The following is a 19,363-nucleotide window of genomic DNA, read 5'->3' on the forward strand; positions in this document are numbered from 1 at the left end:
AAACTATCTGACTCCACGTAGTGTGGTGAAGCAGTAAGGAGAGGAGGGACGCTCCAAGGCAATATTTGGTACAGAACACTGAAAGAACATGAGAGTTCGCATCAGTATAATACACCTGGTTAATTTTTAAATCAAAGAAGGAAAAAAGGAAAAAAACGGCTAAATTTAAGCTCTTAGCGTTAATTGCTTAATGAAGAGTGACAAGAGTCTGTGTAATAGGGTCATTTTATATTAAGAACAAACAGTGCCCTCTGTGGTTTAACAGAAAATGTGGTGTTGGTTTCTTCTGCATTGTATTTTTAAACACAGAAGCTAAGAGCACCCAAAATTGCCCTATTTAGTATAATCACTTAGCTCGATGAAAATCCTCAGTCATTTTAGCATGCTTGCCTCAGGAATGCAGATTACAAGTAGCAAACAGAAAGTAATCCACAAATAGCTTTAGAATCCTGTTTGAAAAATTGGCCTGTGAGCTATGTAGGTCTAAAAGCCAAGTGAGTACATTTTGATCCAAAAAAGTGAACAATTTTTTTAAATGATTTATGTAAACTAGGAAAGAAAAAACTCACTTTAAAACAAACTCGAGCGTATATTGTTGATACGATCACATTTTAGAATACACTAAGTGTTCCAAATGGCCCTCAGATCAATTTTGGGAAGTAAACAAAGCTCAGCTTTCAATGAGATTTAGGTTTTAAAACACAAGAAATTAGGTATAGGTTAATTCAAACATTCATTAAATCCAGACTGCCATGAGTTATATTCCAAGGTCTAAAGTGATGACTAATGCAGATAACAGTCATGCTTATGCAATCTGTTACAGATAATATGTTAAGTAAAATAGTTTGCACAAACTAAAATAAAGGATCTTTCCAGTTAACAAAAGAGCCAAAATTAAAACATAATTTAAAACATGCATTTTGTTCTATATTTGAAATCAGAGAGTGTGTCCACATTTTATCCACACACATAGGCGCGCACACGCACACACACACACATATTATTTTAATAGATGCCAGATGGGAAATGTACTTGACATCCAGTTTACTTTCGGTGATGTGAACGCCTGCTGCGGAGCACAGCCCCTGCCTGGGCCAGTGGCACCATGGCCCCAGGACCTGGGGTGACACACTTTGTCACAGAGGAGCAGTGCTGGCTGAGACATGTCCTGGGGATATCTGTGGACCTCAGAGGAAGAAGCAGCTGAAATCTGTTCCCATCCCCTGCGAGCTGACACTTCTACAGGTGGGAGGAGGACACAGCCCAGGGAACTGCGCTCAGAGGCAGATCTCAGCCTCCCCTGTCGGAAGGGAGGCTTTGGGGAATTGAAGGGTTGATGTGCACTTCCCACCCCACTTGATTCTCCCCTGCTTCAGCTGACCTTTGCCTCTCCCATCCATGGTTTGGACAACAGGAGTGGGGGACAACACTGCAGACTGAGGGCAGGGGTGATGGTGAACAGCTGAGCCCCAAAGTGGGGTCCAAGCCACGCCAGTGTCCCCCGCTGTGTAAGGCATTATAATTTTTGCCACTATTAGCATCTGGAAAGGTCTTCCTTGATGGCAATTTATAGTAACTCATGTTTACACTCCTACAAGCTCCAAGCCACACCAAGACTGCTCTGGACACTATGCCAAGCTGAAAGATGCTGGCTGGCACCCAAAGACCTTATAGTCTGAGCACAGGTGAGAGTAGGTGGAGTAGGGGACCCCTTGGGTACACGGCATCTCACCATGTCAAGCCCCCACCTGCTGGCAGAGTCTGTCCAAAATTTTAATATGCAATGTCTAACCTGCCTTTGGGGGAGATACAGGGAAAACCATAACTGTCCACAGTGATTAGTCATCTGAAGCATCAGTGTGTTGCTCTTCCAGGCACCAGGATGAGACCTGCTGAAGCAGCTGGAGGAATAGCAAAGCAGGTTTACAATACAATAAAGCTATTATCATACTTCATTCACAGCTGTTTGTAAAATGCTCTGAAGATGTAAAGAGTAATATAAGCACTGAGTGATATTATTAGTGTTTCAAAAGCTACTTTGGCTTTTAGGTTTGATACGTTTACAGCATGCAAAAAGCCATCTCCCAGTACTGTGTCCCATAGCTGGAAAGCCATCAGTGGGCAGAGAGTGAAAAATGAACGCACAAGTATCTATCAAAACACTTATATTAACTTACAATACTCATATTTTTAAAGTATTATAGTGTAAAGTATTATTAGAGTTAGCTGGATGTCTGAGATGGATATGGGAAGACGAAGAAATCAAATATTTATTTTACTACCCTGGGTGTCACTTTTGTTATGATATCTGGGTGTAGAGTGCTTTTCTGGCTGGGCCTTTCTATAAACTCAGCATTGCAGCGCACAGCACAGACCTGTCTAAATAATCTCCAAAGGCAATTTCACTTTGCTGTTATTGTTGGTATAGGTGCACATATATGGAACCTCCTGCTGTATTGTCCGAGCACCTCTTTATGCTCTGGCATGAAACTTCGGCACCTTGATCTTGTGGCACCTGGGAGCATTTCCCAGTTCCTAAGAAGTGGTCGGTTTGCCTGAAAAGCTCAGGAAAAACATTTCTAAGTTACTATTCTGGGCATGTAGTTTTGTAACAAGGAGCTGGTTCTGCAGTCAGGTCTTTTCAGTGGTCCCTTCCCTTTCGCCAATAGGCAACTGATTTCAGTGGAAAGTCTGGGCGTTGTGACTAAATTAACATTTACAGAAAAGGGGCATTTTAATCATAAAAGAAAGCATTAGAAAAAGAGGTTGTGGACACTCCATCAAAACAAAGAAATTAATAAGTGTGTAAAATACAAAATATATATAAAAAACACACTTTGAGCTGTTGTAACAGGGTCTCATGGGAGCTGTGGGCAAATCGTTTCCTGTCTCCACTTTCATCCATGGCTGCATTTCTTGGCAAGACCTCATCTCCTGGGGTGCCAGAATGACTCCCAGGATACACTATCGTACCCTCATTGTGAATAGGATCCACTGATAATATCTGTGAAAGATATAGGGGAGGAAAAGAACTCTTAATAGGAGAAAACCAAAAGATTCTTAAATTATTATTCCATGTTTGTGCAGTGATCAAAGTGAAAAACAGAAAAGTCACAAAACAGCTAAGATATAGAAATTTGGAATGGCTTGGATAATAATTTGGATACTATATCACAGAAGGAAGAAAGGAGACATAATTAACAAATCTATTATTTATGGGATTAGATTATCATCTCGTTGAAGCCTCAGGCATCTTAGTGAAAAGCCATCCTGTAGGCCAACTGGGAGTATAAAGGCACCTTGATTCTTAAAGAGAGCCTGAGGCATCTCTTTTTCTCATTAATATCTAAATATATGTCCCTACCCGCTTATTTCCAATTTTCCCATGAGCCGCTGTCGCGGTTTAACCCCAGCCAGCCACTAAGCATGACACCTGCATCTGGGATGGAGTAACTCCAGGCACAAGTATAAATTGGGAGAGGAGTGGCTGGAGAGCAGCCCTGCAGAAAGGGATCTGGGGGTGCTGGTCGACAGCAGGCTCTGTATGAGAGAGCAGTGTGCCCTGGCAGCCAAGAGGGCAAACCGCATCCTGGGGTGCATCAAACACAGCATAACCAGCCGGTCAGAAGAGGTGATTATCCTGCTGCGTTCAGCATTTATGTGGTCTCACCTTGAGCACTGTGTGCGGTTCTGGGCCCCACAGATTAAGAAGGACGTGAAGGTCCTTGAATGTGTCCAGAGAAGGGCAACAAAGCTGGTGAAAGGGCTGGAAGGCATGTCCTGTGAGGAGTGGCTAAGGACTTTGGGCTTGTCTAGTCTGGAGAAAAGGAGGCTGAGGGGCGACCTCATTGCTCTCTGCAGCTTCCTGAGGAGGGGAAGCAGAGAGAGAGGGGCTGAGCTCTTCTCCCTGGGATCCAGTGATAGGACGGCGTGGGAATGGTTCAAAGCTGTGCCAGGGGAGGTTTAGACTGGACAGTAGGAAGCCTTTCTTTACCAAGAGGATGGTTGAACACTGGAACAGGCTTCCTAGAGAGGTGGTGGATGCCCCAAGCCTGTCAGTGTTTAAAAGGCATTCGACAATGCCCTTAACAACATGCTTTAACTTTTGGTGAGCCCTGAAGTGGTCAGGTAGTTGGACTAGATGATCGTTGCAGGTCCCTTCCAACTGAATCTATTCTATTAACCAGTCCTCTTCGTATACAAGCATATGCCCATCTGCACGTAAGGAGAGCCCTTCATGTCACCAGAAAGAAAAGAAAAGTAAAAAAAAAACAAATCACAGCACACAGAAAGAGCTATTAATTCACCTGGTCTATCTTGTTGACAGCACAGGATGCTCCTACAACAGAGCTTCTTCAGGACTACCTGGCTAGCTGTCACAGCAGTCTCAAGTGACAGTCTTCAATCAAGTGACAGTCTTCAACTGTTTCCTGACAGATGCAACTCTGTAGCTTAACTTATTTCATAGGTATCTGCCTGATGCTTAGCTGAAAATTGCTCTATTACCTCTTGCCGTATGCCAGCATAGATTACAAACTGCGACCCACCAGAACTCGACTGAAGTCACGTGAGGATTGCAAAGGATTTAAGTTAGGACATACCCTGCAGCAAAGGCAAAGGTAGAAAGCAGCTCTTCAGAGCAACAGGCAGCCGCCCTAATCACAGGACTATTTTTTCTCTTTCTACAGTCAGCTGTAACGTTTACTCCAGTTTACTAACTTCTGCAGCCAGAGAAGCGGGTGCCTACAGACAAGAGCCCCCTTCCTTGCAAAACCCCAGATCCATCTCTTGGGCATGACTATACTGTGCCCTGAACACTGTACTGCTCCATGGGAAATGACAAATGAATATAGGTCACCTCATTTCACATAGACTCAAGGGAGACAAATTATTCCCAGTATTTCCAAGATTTTGAGCAATTGTTTTTTCAGCTTTAGGTGCGGTTCTTTCAATAAAAATTATGTTAGTGACTAGGATGGGGGAAAAGCTGACTGAGTGTTCGTTAGCTTGGATTTTTAAGAGAGAGGAAAAGATAAGTAACATGGCATCAGTAGCCCCATTAGCTACCATTTATGGGAATGAAGGCTTCAGAGTCAGCGCTCTGCCTTGTGACACGAGAGAAGAAGACAGCAGAGCAAGAATGAGATGTACCTGTTCCACCAGTTTGCACCACGACGGGATCAGACATGCACTGGACTAGCACACCCTGCAGATTTTCTCTGGACAAGGGAGGACTAGCAAAATGTGGGAAGCATGAGTCCATTTGAAGCTTCACAGCATACTCTGGTGGTCACCGACACTCAGCGTAACCTCAGTTGACCCAAAACCTTTCATCCAGTCTCCAGCTCAGAACAGATATATTCTCTTTGCCTCTCCAGATTCCTTAGCTTTTTGTCCCTTTCCCTAAATTCTTCCCTATCAGTCCCAGCCTCCCAGACAGCATTATAAACTCAGCTATTCATCCAGTAGATTAATATATTTATTACACCAGTGCGGTTTGTTATGTTCTTCTGCTTTGATCTCTATAAAAATAACACATAAAATTTCCCTACAATAAGTATTTGAATGAGACCACATCTTCTTTTAAAACTTCTGATTTTAAAGTCTCCATTGAAGGAAATGTGCCACATTCATGTAATATAGCTCAAGTGGTTAACACAGCTCTCTGAAAATATTTGAGCCCTATTTCTACTCCAAAACTGTCAAGCTGCAGCTCACAGTCCTTAGCTTGTGTCACATTTGTTTTGTCCCATACCATACCAGAGCTTTACCTCTTAGCTTTGGTTAACTGGAGCCTTCATGTAACATAACCACCAATTCTAAGTAGAGAGAGTACCTTAAGGCTTTACCATAAATTCTAACTTCTCTTTTTATTAAAATAATCAGACTGAACCCCATGAGTCTTTCACCAGAGGATCTAGTTTTCACCCCTTCTGATCTCCCTGTACCTATGATACTCTCTTTGTACACTGAAGGATCTGATCAGCTTATTTAGGAGATTACCGTGCCTGACAGCATCCTTTGGAGAGTTACTTCTGACAAGTCAGAGCTACCTATATCTCATCAGCAAGGCTCATTTTCTGATTTCCCAGAAGTGTGACATTACCATAGCCAGTGTGCTTGATTCAGAAGACCGGTAGTTTTTAGTAGCCACCTGTCTTTATTACTCACCCCTCCCCAGTCTCCACATTAGTTGCAAACCTTCTCTGCAATGATTTCCTTTCAGGTCTTCAGTTAGAAAAACTGAAGAAGGCAGGATCCAGAACTACAAGATGCAACTAAAAATGCCATTATGATATTATGGCATCTAATCCAGCTAGTACACTACAGGGAGTAAATTACATTGTTCTTGATTAAAATGTTACACAGTACTAAATCAAACATTTTACAAGATTTGCTTTTCAACCAACTTGTAAGTATATAACAAAAAAAAAAAAAAAAAAAAACAAACCACAAGTTAGTTTCAGAGATTTTCCCTGAAAAATATGGGTTTGGGATTAATTATATTAACTTCCTCCATTCTTTATTAATTGAGACTTTCATCAACAATTCTGGGTTTTTTTTATATAGTCAGTGTAAAGATAAAAGGCTTAAAATTACCTGGGCTGCAATTTTGCCCCTTTTAATATGGTATAACTTTAATTTTTACTCTGTCCTCTAAAACTTTGCAGTGTTCCAAGACTTACTGAAAAGTATCATCAATCATCCAAAGAGCTCTTCGGCAAGCTCTTATAAAACTCTCAGATGCAAATTATCTAGACCTCCTGATTTTAAAATGTCTAGCTTTAGCAGCTGCTGTTTAACATCCTCTGAGAAACTGTTGGACTGGAAAGTGTTTCAGTATCAGGATCAGCATGTAATATGACTAATTCACGTGGCTTTTCCCCAAATACATAACAGAAGTATTTGCTTAACACTTCTGTTATTCCTCCATTATAATTGACTCTTCTTCCATTTCTCCTCTCAATGACCAATATTCTTTTTGTTCCTAAGCTTGCAAACCTTTTTCCTATTGTCTTTGGCTGTTGTGGACATCAACTTGTTCCTGTGATTTTTTATTTCTATTATCAGGCTTTTGGACTTCTTATTTCTAATTTAAAATCAAGCCTGTTAGTATACTACAGAATATATGTTTTAGACTTTATTCTATGTCCACACAGTAATCTGGTTATAACCTACTTATGGTCTAATTATAGTATGCAGTTCTGTGATTATTTTTTTTCTGTCCACTAAGATTAAATCTTATATATACTGTTCAGTTCTGCTAAATTGTTTAAAATTCAGCATGTCTTGAAAAGTCTACAGTATTTTAATGCTGACAGAATGGGAGACCCAGCATGTCATTCAAATTGAAACTTCCAGCATCTTATGTGTTGTTTTTTTTTTTTTTCATTCCAGCACACAGGATAGGGAGGTATTAAAAAAAACCACTACTGTGATTTTGTGATCTCTGTTGAAAACTAATCAGAAGCATCTCCTGTTTTCTCATAGAAAAGAATTTGTTGTCATTTTCATGACCTCATGACACAGGACTGCGAGAGACATACCCAGACTCTTTCCCAGCCACATCACATAATACATTGCAGGCTCAGATTTTAATTTTTGTCACTATAAGACATTTCCTTACAACATTCGAACAGTTTGAGTGGATTTTTTCTATGTCATTTCCAGGCTTCAGCAGTCCCTTCTAAGAGATGAGCATCAGAGCTGGATGCCATATCCCCATCAAAGCCACTCTTCTACACAAGAATGTACAATGAGAAGCAACACACACAAACTCTTTTCTCAAAGTTTCAGCAGAGGTTAAGGATAAAACCACTGCCTGTCCATCCCTTCTCCACTGTGCAGAGACACTGAGCCCAGCCCCAAGCAGCTGTGTCAGCCAGGAGCTCCCATCTGCTGGGACAACTTTCTATCCGATGCCAGTAGCTGGGCGAAGGACATTTCATGCTGTACAGCCGCAGGCGTGCACGCTCGAGGGAAACCTGCCAGCTGCTGGGACCAAAGCAGCCGGTCGTGCCATCATGCTCTGCTCTCCCCCTTGTTTTCTCCCAGCACTACGTTCTCTGACCATAACTCCCCCGAAACCAGAGCGCAAACTGCGCAGGGGGGAGCAGGGGAGGAGAAGAGGGGAAGGGAGAGGATGTCCAGTGACTCAGAGAAAGATAACAGCCCGTTTTACATAGCCTGCCATTCCCTTTCCCCTCTTGACTCTTCCTAAATAGGTTACGTTCAGGGACTTTTGCATTCCAGGCATGTGAGTCCTACAGGCAGCATCCAGTGATGGCAAAACAGCCAGATTTATTACCAGGTTCGGAGCACTGGTGTATAGACAATTAAATACTCTTTTTCCTCACATCCCTTTGTGCCTTGGTTAATTTTAGCTTGATATCTTGATTGGATGGAAAATGAGCGCCCATTTGTTCCCACTTCTCTGTTGGTTATCAGGCGAATCTAGTTGTCCCGTTCCTTACAAGGCTGGGAGGAGGCCCCCTCTCCTCAGGCTGAACGCAGCATCCACTCCTGGTGCCAGTCCCATCTCCAGCCAACATCCTTCTTCACCCCCCAGCTCCCCAGCCCTGCCCAGACCTCTGCCCGTGCTCTGCCCTGCCACGTGCCCTGCTCGTATGCTGGCTGAGGACGGCACTCCACAGGCAAAAAGGATCATTAAAATCACCCTATAATCTTTATATGCACGCATATAAAATGAAAGGGTTGTTGGGACCTTGTGCAAAGTCCACTTTATTTCTAACCTGCCTGTTCCCCTATCTCACACAGAAAGGACTGAGACATGTTTGATGTGGCCCCAAAACCCCAAGCTGGTATGGCTCTGGCTTGGCTGCTTTGCTTGTGGGTCCAGTCGTCGTTTGAATGACTCCTAAATTCTTGAAAACATGACAAATAATGGGAAAATAGACATTTCCAGCTTGTCATGGGCAATTTAAGGGACAAATTAAAGGCCATGTTCTATCTAGGTGACTCTTTTCCCATTGAATTTCAAAGGCCTGCTGATGTGCTTCTCAAAACTGCACAGAGAAAATTTTTAATAATAATAAATACCAACAGTGTCAGGAAATGTTGATAGTCAGGGTCCCATCCACCTCTCCGTACTGCATAATCATACTGACACACAGCACGCTCTGTTATTCTTCATCTGTACTTCTAGGCACAAACAAGAGGGGTTAATAAGAAATGCTCCTTCACTTAATCACAGTGCCTTAAGGGTTCCTGTCAGGAAACACAGCTACCAATACCATGAAGTCATTTTAAAGGGATAAATAAATAAATAAATAAATGCATAGCCCAGGGATGATTTTCACTTTGGCTCCAATTTTAATCAGGATAATAACACCCAAGAGCAGCATGGCAGTGCTTTTCCTTTCATTTTGTGCCACGTTCAAGTGATGTTGTTTCACGGCTTTAATAGTCCTGTCAGCATTCATCAGCAAATCAAGACAGCCTCCAGAATACTGCCATAAAAACACAGTGGATTTTTAATTAGAACAGGGCAGCCCTTAGCACACCAAATACATGTTAAATTGATATTTCTCACTACAAGCTCAAGATTACCCAGTTTCAGCTGTTTCCAAATGAAGCAATTCAAGCTTAATGTGGGCTCAGCTGAACAAATGTATTTTCTTAGGTTTACGGCAGCTTTTAACTTTTAATGCCGTGTCTTTTTTTTTCCTTTTTTTAAGGTGATGTTATGGTAGGAAAATGTTACACTTGCCTATATGAGATTTACAGATGACCTTTTTACTGGACAAAAGTTCTGTGGGACATGGGACAGAATATAAATCCCAGACCCTGCTCCATCAAAAGCTGATAAATAAGTGAGGAAGATTAAGAGTGTAGTTTAATGAGCCAGTATGTTTTCCATTACAGATGTAATTATATGCCAAAAATTGTCCTTTCCACATTCATTTTGTTTTGAAAAACAATGACTCCTTCATAAAACCACCTAGTAGGTTTTCTGGATGCACCATTTTTTAGGAGATCAGTGGTTTGTGGTTTTGTTGATGTGGATCAGAAGAAGTCAAAGTCATTTGTTGCTTTTCCTGAAATCTTAAGTACCACAAGCTGCTGGATCATTTCTTATTAGTATCTGGGAATTATTAAAGTGTACTCAGTATTCCCATCCAGTCCCATTTTACAGTAACAAAAACCACAGGAAAAATGTGACTTTTGTTACTTCTGTGTTAATTTCCCATAAATTATGCAGAGCATATTCCCCTGTCATTTTTCTATTTAGCAAGTCAGTCCTCAGAAGGTGTGACCCCAGAGAAAAGAAACACTTTCAAAGATTAGCTCAAATCAGTGGAAGAGGGCAAGGTATTTCGGGGACAGTACCCACCTCCTCCTGATCTACATTGCTACTGCAGCAGCGAGTTGGACTCCCTGAAATCAGACAACGTGCACTTCACTTGTTCCTTGCCCTAAAGAGCAAGAAGAAGGACTGGTGGGAACTGCAGCCCGTCCCCAGGGGAAAGCGACTTCAGGCACTTCTAACACAGCAGTCTCACCTCCCGCGCACAGGGGCTCACCTGAAGCAGCATAAGCAAATTAGGGGTCAGGCACATCGCTCCCCTCCCCGTCTTAACGGAGACTTACTAGAGAATTTTGGCTTGTGGACACAGCCATATTTCCCATAATAATTCATGAGTGATATGTGTCAACCCACTTATGGAGATGCTTATTGTTGGAATATATGATTTAGCCTAGCAAGAGGCAAAAGCACAACGGCAGGAAGGAAAAAGCATAGTTAGACACCTGACTTGGCTGAGGATTGTATTCTGGTGTCCATCTAGGTGCTGCAACTCTTCCATCCATTTTCAGCTTGACCTGAGGGCCTACAGACCTCAAAAATATTATAAGGGAGTTGAGTGCCTTGGAAAAGGACTGACAGTAGCCAATGTGATGAGCAGGGAGACCACTACACTGCCCAGTGGAAAACTGGTGGCAATGCAGAGGCTATGCTGCTCTCGATGCCTTGCTCCTGTGGTGGGCTGGGAGCATGAGAGCTGGAGACATCAGGGGATGCACCATCACTTGCCTTACAAGCAATCTCCTCACATCTCTGCACCCTGCCTTGCTGAAGAGGTCTGGAGGACAGCAGGGAGCTGTACCAAGGTCATCCAAGCAAACGACACATGCTGCTCCACCAGAGCTTCATCCCCATTTATGTGAAGCTCCTTTCACAAGGAAAACCTGTGATTAAGGGCTCTCTGGTGCCAGTCCTCCTAGCAGCAAATTGCTCTGTATATATTTTTCCTCAGTCTCTCAGGAAACCTGCAGGACTTGCAGGCTGTTCAAGCAGCTTATCCCATATGCAGAATGATGCACTCCAGCAGGATGATGGGACAAAAATCTCCCTCCGAACTTATCTATCTCATGTGTCTTCTTGTTGGTTTTGGGTTTAGTCCTAACTTTTTTTTTTTTAAATAAACATATACATCACAGTAAGACATTCCATCTCATTTTTCTCAGTGCTCAACCCAAAATAGCCAGAAAGAGAAATACCTTTAAGTCAATCATCAAAGCTAAATTAAACAAGCACAAACCTTCACTTAACTTTTAAATGGCAATGAAGCTTTGAAAAAGGGTCCTGTACCTGAAATTTCATGTGTAAAATTATGACTTCACTTTCAAAATTTATCTTGGCCAAATTTCTGGAGTAAATCCATCAAATGCAATCTTCTGTGGGAAGCTTACTTCCGAGAAACAATTTCCTACATTGAGAAGCAGAGAATAAGTAGAATGACAGATGCGTCCCTTTGCATATGACTGTTTTAGAGAAATACGCAGACATCATGATAATGCAAAATTCAGAAGGACTGAGATGATGTCTGCATTTTACCATTTAGCATCTGTTTCAGCTCCGTGCTAAGGCTCAGACCTGAAAGGTGCTGAGTATCCCCAATTCAGCAAACACTGAAGGGCACAATTTACTTCAAGCCTACAAAGAGGCCTTCAAAATTAATGGGAAATCAAACAGACCAAAAGGAGTGGAGCAAAGAAGGCACACTCCATCATAATACAAGGGAACAAAATTAATCACATATAAAGTGACTTCGGCTGTGCTGGGCTCCCCGTTAGAGAAGGCGCAAGTCTATTTCCATCCAGATGAATCTCCCCAGCCCCATTTAGCAAGCTTGTTTCTTCACAAGTCCTTACTTTTATCTGTGCATGACTTCCCTCAGGGTGAGACGACAGCCTTCCAAGAAGCATCATGCCATTGAGCTGGGGTTTGATGGGGAACATGACAGCACACAATGACAGCAGGTAACTTCAGTGGTTTCCAGGTGGCACTTGAGATGTTGGCTTTGACCCCTGGGACCTGTCTGACTATATGCTCACAGAAGTGGAAATAACGCAAACTAGAGCTCCTGTAGAGAGACAGACTGGACTCATATCCTGCTCAAAGACCTTACATACATTACGCATGGGGGAAAAGCGCATTGCAGGTACGAAAAAAATGTGGCAAAAATAAGGGGCTTGGTTCTGCTTGTGCTGGTGCCCTGCTTTAACACATGACATTAGTAGTTGCGTGTTCAGTGAAATCCTGCATTTTGTACATGAGGGAAAGACAGCAGCACTCAGCAACTAGAAATAATTTACATAAATAAGGATGTAGACAACACATGGCAAAGCACTCACAAAAGGCTGCTAGAGCGCTAGAAGCAGCCTCTTCCCTTCTATTTGGCACTTGCAGACTAAGCCCCGCCTAGTATGTGGCAGTCAGGTTCAATTACCTCAGCTAGCTGAGGGAACTTATGCCTCAATTTTCTTTCCCCTAGAAAGCCCTCAGGCTTGTTGGTGGGAGGATCAGCTGAGAGGTAAGAGATGTGGCTTAAAGCTCCCAGGTCCCCCATACCCCCGTGATCAAATCACAGCGATTTTAGGTGAAAATGGGCCAGCACCTTCTCTTCTAACAGATTCATAAAGATTTTCCAGTGGGAATGCCTCAGACCCTCTTACAATGAGAAATAGTTAAGGAGAAACATGTAAGAAACACTACTGGAAATCCATTAGTGAAAGAAAGGATTTGTTTTCAAAGTTCAAATAATTCAGCTAAAGAAGTACTAGTTAGCAGAGAGGAGCTCACATAAACATTTCACAAGTGGGTAGCAGGGAGCAAAGAACCAGAAAGGAGTAAATAAATTACTCCACTCTGCCAAATAAAACATGCAAATTGTAAGCTTTCTGGGGCAGATACTTTTAGACACTTTATTTTCTCTACAGGTTGGTACAGCCTGCAGCAACACGGACCCCCAAATTCTTTAATGGGGTCTCTAGACACTGCAGGAATATAAACAGAAAATTGCATGGAAATAAGTTAATAATAAGGTAGATGCAGCCCTGGAAAGGACCGCACAGCCATGACCACATAACTTAACAGCATGCATCATTGAGCTCTTGCGCCTTCCTGCACCGAGGATGCTGTGTCAGTCCCCAAAGCTGCAGACACTCAAAGGCTGCTCCAAGCCCCAGCTGCCTGTGCACCATGGCAGTTTATAATCTCATGCTGCATTTTCTTCCCATGTGCCTCCACTTAGGGAACAAATCAGGAAACAGCCCCCAAAGAAAAAAGACCCAAGCAAAAATCACATGGTGATTTCTAGACAGGGTTTTACTGAGCATATGCAGCATTTGTGTTACGTTTGTAATTGGGTAGACACATCTCAATGGAGCTTCAAAGTGGCGAAGAGCAATTTGAGGCAGGGAGGCAGAAATGTTCCCACTGGAAACCCTAGATTGATTATTTTGCACTCATGCCCCCCAAAAAATTACACTGGGTAATCCATGTGTGCTTAACCTTTGGGCTCTCAACTAATTAATTAAAAAGTTGCTCACAGTACACGCAGTGTTAGTGAGGTAATATTTCATCATGTTTCAAGTAGGAAAGGTTTTGGCACAGTGCAGTCTTTTCTTAGTCCAGATTGGAATAACAGGGGTTATATAAATGCAAATTACACAATTTGACAGCTGTGTAACATCAGCATGTTATGACTTAAAGAGCTAAATCCCAAAATCCCTCACTGACCGCTGAAATCAGGCTCCCATTGAATTTTGCCGACGCAGGGGCCTGCAGAAGACAACCCTGGTGAGAGCAGAGCCCCCACTGCTGTATCTTCTCGCCCTCCCCACCAGCAGCCCATCTCAACACCCTGCTCTGGTTGCTCGTGGGCTTTCTGTGTGTGCTCCTCCTCCTTTACCCACTGCCAGCTATTCAAGAGTGTCTTCCTTCTCACAGCCACCATGCCTTCTATCTTCACAGTCTCTGGCTTTAACTTAACAGGCCTTTCTTCTGCCTTGTTCCATCTTGCAATCTTTCTTTCTAACCTTCCTTTATTTACTTCTTCTAAGTGCTTCTTCCCACTCTAGTCATAATAGTTTCATGCTATTTTAATTGTTTATTATAATTCTGCAGCTTTTTGAGCATTTATGGTCTCTTCTCCCATTCCCATTGTCATTGCCCTTCCAGCCCATTGCATTTCTCCTTTTCCCCTATTTCTCTTTCACTGGCTCTTTCTTTGCCTTCTTGCCCACCCTGCACTGCCTGGCCACCTACCTTTTGCTCTGCTTTGTGACAGTGCGCAAGCAGTGCCATAGGGGCCGGTGTGGGGCCGCCCAGCAGGCTCCAGCACGTGCCCCACACAGGGAGGGCTCGTTGGATGGAGGAGGAGGGACTCGTTGGGTCCAAAACTGCATCCAATCCCATGGCCAGGTGGCCTTGGCAACGCAAGAGGTTGAGATCCCCCATAACAACAGTGACTACACCACCTACTGATACTTCTGCTCTGGGAAACAAAACAAAATCAAGTTGTTCCTGGTTACGTCATGCACTTCCCAAACACTCTTCACTAGGCTGGAACAGAAAACATTACTGATGGTGAAACGACAAATCAAGATTGCCTAGGGAAAAGGAAGAAAAGTGCATTTTCTCACAAGACCCCCATCTTGGTAAGGATTCATCCATCAATTCATCATCACTTTCTGACCAATACCTTGCTCAAAGTACGAATCAGCTTGGTTTGGCCTGGACTATCCAAAAACTGATCATCTGCAGGTGACATATCACCACCACCTTGTTCTCCTCCTCACAGCTTTTCCTGATTTTCCAGTGTGCCTCTTGTCCCAGTGACTGACATACCCTGAAGGCGCTGCAGCAAACACCTAACCTGGCTCCTGTGCAACTCTTACAGCCAAGCCAGGCCATCAGAGTTTTTTCTGTTGTTGTTGGCTCCTACCACATCTCAGAAGAATGTGCTTCTTGGATCTGAAAGAAACAAGGGCTCCCCAAGTTTTCGTCCCAGAAACAAGGCATCTGTAGCATTAGCTTATTTGCAGTCTTGCTTGGTGTCCTCTTTCCGCTGTGTCCAGAGCCTAACCTGAGCATACAAGACAAGAATTTGTCTTTCCCCCAGGACACACCTTATACAACCCTTTTGTCACTAACCCCCCAAAATTGTGGGGTTTTTTTAATTAACAAACTTAAACAAATGTTAATGAAAATTATTGAAATACTTATAGTTGGTTACAACATGCAGATGAAGTATGACGTAGTCTGTCTTTTCCATCAGACATCAACAGATTCTCTCTAAACCTGTATCATTCAGAGGCCCCTACTCTAGGATTTACACATATATAAACCCACTGGGAGAAACTCGAGGGCTCGCCAGCTTTGGTGGAAACAGGCTTGAAGTGACACATGTAATTTTCACCCGCATTATAATAATGATCTAAAAACCAGCAGGGGCCAGAACCTCAATGTAGGAGACATTGCACAGGCAGAATTAAAAAGCAGTCCTTCCTCCAAGGAGCTCACAGCCAATGTACCAGGTAAGAGACAGCAGAGAGTAAGAAAAGCCCAGGGAAATACAGGTGCTCAGCCTTGCAGACAATGGCCGTGCATCAGAGTAACCTGGTCATCGTAGAGCGTGGTTGTGCTTCACAGAAAGGACAGCTCCAGAGAGAGTCTGGACTTATACATATGGATATCTACACTGCTCTCCTGGGGCTCCTCTGAGGACCAGCCCAGCGCTGGCTCCTGTCTGTATGCAAACTTCTGGCCCTTAGTGTATGCCTGCTCTGGATGCACACCACCATGCACACCAAGAACGCAGTTTTGACACAAAACGGTTTCCATCCCTTTTCTCTGTTGCACCCCTGCAAGGAGCTCTCCCAGCTCCATCACCTTCATCAAGGTAAGTCCCAGGCCAGTGGTGCAGAGGGGAAACAGGCAGGTTGTGGGGCATGTCCAAGAGGACAATTCACAGAGGACATCATTGTCTCACAAGTCTGGCTCCACAGCCAAGGCTGTGTCTTACGCCCTGGTTCACGACAAAAGTTTTGTCCTACATCCTGCTCAGCCCTGAGCACAGGAAGGGGTATGGAGAGGAGGAAGGAGTGACAGTTCTTCATATGAAACACAGAATAAACAGGATCACTTGGGATGTGGAAGGAATCAAGGATGGTGAAGTTCTGCCAAAAGCTAAGGAGCATCTGACTTTACCATTGAAAACATCCCCGAGGATGTTTCCAAAGTAAATAAACTACGTAAATACTCTTTTTCCTAGAGTTTTCTAAGAAAGAAAACCCTGCTGACCCTGATGGCAGTGCATTTTATATCACAGTATCTAGAACTGATTTATAAAAACTGATACATTTCCTCTGTCGTAGCAGACAGCGATTAGCCCCGTTTGCCTATGAGGAACAGAAGTTGGGTGAGTTGCTCGAGGTCGCACAGAGCTAGGACTGAACACTGGTTTTTTGACTTCCAGGACTGTGACTTAAAACATAATCCTTCCTTTTTTTCCACTAGCATTGCAGCTTCCGCCACACTCAAGACTCAGCACAGTGGTTATCATAATTTTACACTAATTTTGACTAATTTTCTGCATCACTGCTCTGCATTTAATTACTTCAAAATGTATCTCTGAATCATTTAATATACTGTAACTGCTTTTGTGTGTTAGAATAGAAGCATCGAGTGGTCTGGCAAAGCTCAGCACTAAATAAATAGACCTTCAGGGAAAAATCTGAGGGAGATGGGGAGATATTTCTTTTCCCCAAAAAGCTGTGGCTAGCCTTATCCATGTTTCCCAAGTCTGTTAGAAAGTTCCACAGAGTGGAACTGAGAAAATAATTGAAAAAAACATTTTCATTGATGCAGCTTCCTTTTCAGCCTTAATAACATTCAATAGGAGATTTCTGAATTTTTTAATGTGCTAATTATTTATACTTATTCAACCATGAAAAACAACAGGCTGATTAGGAAGGGCAGGGAAAGCAACAAATAGAAAAGAAAGAAGTTGCTGGCAATGAGTGTTTCATTTGCTAAAATGCTCATTGGAAAGCAAAGAAAATTGACAGGACAAACTTGGTGTCTCAACAGAAAATCAGCAAGCAGCGTCTCTGGTAATAGTGCAGTGCAGAATAACACAGCCAAGACACAGACTGACCTCTGCTCTTTACAGGAGATACAGTTGGTTCAGGAGCTTGGACCGCTGGGGAGGATGAAACCACAGATCCCCAGAGGCACTGAAACTGTAGTGATTAATGAGGCCTGAAAATAAATATTTTATTCCATTTTTCTTAACAGGAAATTCTACGTATTTTCCTGTGGTTTTTTTTTAATTAAAAAAAAAGTGAAAAAGTGACACAGAAAATGCTGACATGTTTGATAAACACTTCTCCAAATTTGAGAAAAACAATTATTGAAAATCACATTTTGTAGCGGTAATACCTAGATGGTATGTAGGCTGACGTGAAAACCTAACTGCTGGCAGCATTTTCTAATCTCTAGGACAGAATTAACTGGCAATGTACACATTGGTTGAAACATCTGAAGACAGTCATACTTTAAAGTAATGGAGAAACCACAGAAGATGAGCACAAGGTTATCCCAACCTGGCACTGGACATCTGGGGGCTGCTGGGCTTGGGCTGGCTCTGTGCAGGTGCATCTCAAGGCACAAGCTTGTTCTGGGAAGAGGTCCTCTCTGCTGGGAGATCCTCAGTGATCGGAAGGGTATCAGGGATGGGTTGGGCTCCCCTGGGGCATCCCACAGGCATTGCAGGAAAAGCCGCTCAGGAAGCCCTTGAGAGAACTTGGAGGTGAGGACAGTCAAGAAGTTCAGCCTTGACAGCACTGCGGAGCCCATCCAGGAAAAAAATTTCTTTCATGAATGAGGACTTTAATTTGGCACTGGCATAGCAAAACCTAGTGCATGCAAGCCAAAAGGAGACAACTGAAGACTAAAATAAACCACACGTTTTTAACAGCAAGGATATCTCTGTCCCTGGGCACACTGCCCCTTCTGAGGTTCTGCACTAGTTTCAGCAGGTGGGAACCCACCTCCTCTGATTTTAAGCCAGTGAGTTGGTTGCTTGGTCCCAGCTGCTTGTCTGGGCTTGGACAGTGGAAGGAGGAGACCATCTCCAGAAGAAAATTTGTCTCATTGACATTAGACATGCATTTTAGGAGGGAACAAACTGCCTTCTAGATACATCAGGTTAGAGAGCCAAGGCTAAATGAAGAACCCACCTGAAGTAAGCCCTTGCATGGGCAGACCCACACCTCCTCTTGCTGCTGAGATGTGAGGCCGTTCTCCAGCCCTCCCATTCCCACCCCTCTGATCGCCATCCACTCTGTTCCTGCCTCTTGGCCACCGCATAGGGGACCTCCGAGGCCAAACCACTGTGGCATCTCCCTGAGTTTCTTGGGGGAATAAAAAGGCATGCCCTATTCCCCAAGGGCACACAACAGGAAAAATGGATTTAACGGTACAGATGGCTGATTGTGTCCAAGATGCCAATGGCAAGTGGAGACCACGGCATAGCAAGGACAGACACCTCAGGCTTCGCTAGGCTGGGAAACAATTTGAAGTGCATTAGCACCAAGGACCATAGGACATGTCCCTGCAAACACACAAGTTTGCAGACTGGATGCGATACCACAGCATGCATGTGTGCTCTGGCGCACTTGAGAAAGGTCACAGCAGGCAACGATCAACCAGCTCTGCCGCATAGAAGTACACTGAGTCACATTTTTCTGAGATACATGAGTCCCATGTTGCCAGGGTTACTCTTGGGATGCAATGTAGTTTATACAACAACCCTTCTGCTGGACTGAGCCAAAACCTACAATCTAGCCCTTTTTTAAAAAAATAATATTATTCAACCAGTTCCACCAAAACCCCACACCTTCTCTGGGCATTGCTTATATGGTACAGAAGGGAAATTTTAAAATCACATATTGTATACAAAATATACTTTAATTACCTCCTGAAGTCTGTGATTTTGGTAGAACATATCTCTAGTGGCATGCAAATCTGGATTTTATTATTATAAACCGAGAT

The sequence above is a fragment of the Platalea leucorodia genome (assembly GCF_965183815.1).
Source record: "Platalea leucorodia genome assembly, chromosome: 1".
Classification (NCBI taxonomy): domain Eukaryota; kingdom Metazoa; phylum Chordata; class Aves; order Pelecaniformes; family Threskiornithidae; genus Platalea; species Platalea leucorodia.